A 4,662-nucleotide genomic window follows, 5' to 3' on the forward strand; every position below is an offset into this window, starting at 1 on the left:
AAGACGGATGCAAGAGAACAATAAAGAGCTGCGCAGAAAACCAACCAGTGGTCGCGTTGTTCTTGCAGGCAAGGCTGCGCGCGACAACCTACTAGTTAGTAGATTAAACTGGTTTCAGCATTTTACCTTTTGCAGTCCTGAAGGCAGAGACGTCACAGATAACCGCTTGGTGGTTCTCCTGGCCCTGAGGAATGTGTTTCCTTGAGTTATCTCCTCTGTCTCTGCTTCTACATCAAGTTGTATAGTTGCTTAGAGAAATGAAAAAAGAAAAGAACCTATGAAGGTCACAATTATAAACAAATTCTTCCTATTTGAAAATATTCTGGGGCCAGGGAGATGGCTCAGTGGAATAAGCGCTTCCCTGGCAAGCGCAAGGGCCTGAGTTCAATCTCCGGTTCCGCCAAAAAAAAAAAAAAAGAAAAAAAAATTCTGGATAGATGGCATCATATGCTGCCTGGTGGCTTTTGGGTTAAAATAAAAAGTGCTTCACACATATGATCCCAGCAGTCTGGAAGGCTGAGGCAGGAGGAGCACTACGCATTGGAGGCCCGCCTGCGCTGCACAGTGAGGTCCAGGCCAGCCCGAACTATATAGCAAGACCTGTCTCAAAACTCTAAATAAATAAATAAGGGCATGAATAACTCAGATGAGGGAAAGGAGAAGAGAAAGAGTAAAGAAAGGGAGAAAGAACTGCATATGTATATACACAGCACAGCCTGGGTGACTGCACGGCTGATTCCTGCTGGTCCATTGGAATGAGCAGTTAATGCTCAATTTCTTACTTTCTCCTTTCCAATTTTCTTAATCAATTTCCATGTTTATATCTGGTAATCTGAACAACTAATTTGAAGACAACGATATGCAACAAACAACCACTGTTGAATTCCTACCATTTTGTTTAGTCAAATTCTGTATTGTTTCTAGTCTTTACTATTTTTATTCTTTTTTAAAAAAGTAAAGAAGATCAGTAAGTCAGACATTTGCTTTTATTCACCATGTACTTTCTCCAGTACACATTTGCCTTTTGTCATGGTCATGAGCTCAGTGGCCACCAGCCCAGCTCACACAGTGGCCACCTCTGCATGAACCCCGTGGAGTGGGAACAAGGAGCCCCCAGGGGCGTCCTGGGGTGCTCACTACTGGCTGAAGCTCAGTTTCAACTTGCTCTCCTGAAGTGTGGGCCAAGCTCAAGTATCCACATGGCATCAGAAGAGACAGGGTCTTCCTCTATTCGGAAGCCATGCAATTGAATCCTGGACTTTTTTTTTTTTTTTTTTTTAATTTTTTTTATTTATTTATTTATTTATTTATTTATTTATTATTTAGTGTGTGTGTGGCCAGCTCAGCCCACCAGGGGGCAGGGCTGGCTGGCATGTGGTGCTGGGGGATTGAACCGCGGTCTCTGTGTTTTGCTTAGCTTGTTCTAAGTAGGTGCCTTAGACCACTGAGCCATCTCACCAGCCCAATCTTGGACTTCTTAATCTCTTTCTTTAGGGCTGGGGAGATGGCTCAGTAGAATAAGTGCTGCCTGGCAAGCGCAGGGTCCTGAGTTCAAACCCCAGTACCGCAAAACAAAAACAAAAACAAACCAAAAAACAACTTTATATCAATTTAATTTTCAACCCAGTAATATATTAAAGTTTAGTGATAAAACTAAAATCATCAGCCAGCCACATAGCTCAGTGAACTAAAGCACCTGCTTAGGCAGAGCACAGGGACTTGGGTTCCATCCCCAGCACGCCAGGCCAGCCCCGCTGGTGGGGCGCATTGAGACTGGGTGGTGATGCGTGCCTGTAATCCAGCACTTGGGAGGCTGAAAGCAGGAGAATCACTGAGACTCATCCATGTAGTGAGACCTTGTAGACCCTGTCCTAAATACAGAGAAAAAAAAAAATTTTTTTTTTTTTTTCGCGGAACTGGGGATTGAACTCAGACCCTTATGTTCGCCAGGGAAGCATTTATTCCACTGAGCCATCTTCCTGGCCCCCAGAAAAAAAAATTCTGAGGGAAAAAAAAAAAAAAGCTACACAAAAATCATATTTTCTGCAGGTGCTACTGAGCTTGCAGTTACTATTCTTTAAAAATTACCAGGGGCAGGGGCCTGAAGTCAGCCTTTTCCTGTTTCACACTGCTGTGGTCAGGGTTCACAAGGGGAAAAATAACGGATTATTTATTTATTTATGTATTCCATCTACGCTGTTGTGCCTCTTCATGGTAGCTCTATGTTGTAGGGTGTAGTATTTATTTAGAGATGAGGCTTCTCGGTATGGTGCAGCCTGGCCTGGAACTTGTGATCTTCCTGCCTCAGCCTCCTGAGTGGTGGGGCCATAGGCATGTGTCACCATGCCCAGCGTGTCGGGTGTATTTTATTATTTTCCCTGTTTTCCTATTTTTACTTGGGCCGAACTTTCTCTGCAGAGCTTATTTTTATCCTACCTTTAATAAATGTGAAGTTTTGCCAACATTAAAAAGAGAAAGAAAAAAGAAAGAAAGGAAAGAAAAAGAAAAAGCCACTCAGATACTCCATCTGCCCATCATCTCAGCATGTGGAAGCCCAAGTCACAGACTTGAGACCAGCTGGGCCAGGTAGTGAGACTCTGCCTTAAAACAGAAAACAGAAACAGAATCGGACATGAGAAAATCCGGCACCCTTTGTGCCTCCCTCACCATAACTTCATTCGTTTAATTCTCCCGCACAGCTACTCTTGCGCACAGCCATTTGGAGGGCTGTATCACCACTTTCTCCCAAAACGGAATCCCACTTTTCTTTGATTTTTTAATATTTACGTCTAGGATCATGTGTGTATTTACACACACGCGTAGACACTAAGTGAAGAAAACAACTTTGGGCTGATTGGGCCACCGACCAGTCCGACCTGGAGCAGCGGGCGACGGTCCATGCAGCTTGCCACCCTGCAGGGGCGGCTCAGCTGGCGCAGGAGGGTGCGGGCGCACGCCGGGGTGCAAAACGGAAAAGGCGGCCGGGCCTCGAGGCGAGGGCAGAGAGCGCGGGCCGCGGGCGCCGTGAGGCGCCGCCTGCTGAGGACTGCCGCCCCGCGAGGACGCCCCAATTGCAGCAGGTGGCTGTCAGGGTCTGCGGCCGGCGCTCCCGCGGTCGGCCTGCTGGGCGGCTGCCTTTGCTTACCGCTGGGCGGCGAGCGCTTTCTCCTTCTCGGCGCGGTAAACAGCCGGGGACTCGGAAGGTCCCTGACAATTCTCGGCAGGAGGCGCTGTGCGTTTGAAAGGGGGGCTTTCCCGGGGCCCGGGGAGTCCTCGCTGCTGGAGCTGGCGGGCTTGCTTCTGCAGGAGTGCAGCAGCATTCTCCCAAAGGCAGTCCTCATTTTCTTCACCAGTTTTTTTTTCTGACTTCGCTGGCTTTCGTGAAGTCCTGCGTCGCTCTCGCTGGATGATTCGTCTTTGGGGACCAGCAAGTTTTGTTTTAGCAAGTCGGTAGACACAGCTCTGTGCCATCTAGACAGACAAACAGATTGCACCAACGAACGGAAAGTTGATGAGTGAGCTGCTAAAACCCACGGGGGCTTTGTCACCAAACCGTGCCAAGCGTAGCGTGGTCTCTGTAAGGACCATGCCAAGGCCCGGACAGGCTACTTCCACTGGCCCAGGCTAGAGTGCTGGTCTTATTCCAGAGCTAGGCCCAGTAGGACACACTGCCTCATACTGGCAAATCTAAATGCTGTTTCAGATGTGTGTGACATTCATTTTGTTGGACATGGCAGTTCTGAGGGATAACAGTCTGCTCTTGTACTCACTAAAGAACAAGCTCTCTGGGGGGCTGGCCAAATAGCTCAGTGGATTAAAGCGCCTGCAAGCAGGCTTAGGGAAAAGGGTTCAATCCCAGGGCCTGCTGTGCTGGCCCCCCCTTCCAGGGTGCACTGAGACAGCAATTGAGCCTGGGCGTGGGGGCGCGCGCCTGTAATCCCAGCTCTTGGGAGGCTGTAAACAGGCGGATCACTTCGAGTCCAATCTAGTACTGAGACCCTGTAGACATGTCCCTAAAAATAAAAAAATAAAAATAAAAAAAAAGAGAGCAAGAGAGAGAGAGCAAGCTCTATGCCCAGTCCCTGTCTACATTTGCATAGACTGCTCATTTAGATAAACTACTCTGAACTTGTGTTTCCAAAATTTTGCATAGTGACTTGAAAAGACATCTCCTAATGGCTTTCTATGAGCTACTAAGTAGTCTAAGTGGTTTCCTACTATGGTACATAACTCAGTACTTACACAACCATCTCATTTCTGCACAAGAAATTAAAGTTTGGGGAGATAAGCAGTCTGTGCCCACGTGACCTGGTCCCATGCTCTGGCTAACCCTCCCGCAGGAGTGAGTACCAGCCTGTCTGGATGCCACTGTTGGCCTACTATTTTCTTCCAGCTGGTTTTGTGTCAGCTTTATCAGGTTGATAATATAGATAAAATGTTTTTTTAATTAGTTATTTTGAGGCAATTGTAGATTCATGTGTAGTCCTAGGAAATGATTCACAGAAATTTTACATATTCTTCCCTCAATTATATATATATTTTTTTCTTTTTTTGTGGAACCGGGGATTGAACTCAGGTCCTTGCACTTGCCAGGGAAGCGCTTATTCCACTGAGCCATCTCCCCTGCCCCAGTTATATTCTTTAAAACAAAAACTGACTTAG

The 4,662-nt window shown here is 46.9% G+C and overlaps 1 protein-coding gene across 1 annotated transcript in view; it reads left to right on the forward strand.

Moving 5' to 3' along the window:
- Window positions 1–4,662, forward strand: part of Thoc7 (THO complex 7) — a gene marked incomplete at its 5' end in the record, with an annotated part of 25,482 nt that overhangs the window by 20,038 nt on the left and 782 nt on the right. The window lies entirely within an intron of this gene.

Source organism: Octodon degus, unplaced genomic scaffold (assembly GCF_000260255.1).
Source record: "Octodon degus isolate 3935 unplaced genomic scaffold, OctDeg1.0 scaffold00210, whole genome shotgun sequence".
Taxonomy (NCBI): Eukaryota; Metazoa; Chordata; class Mammalia; order Rodentia; family Octodontidae; genus Octodon; species Octodon degus.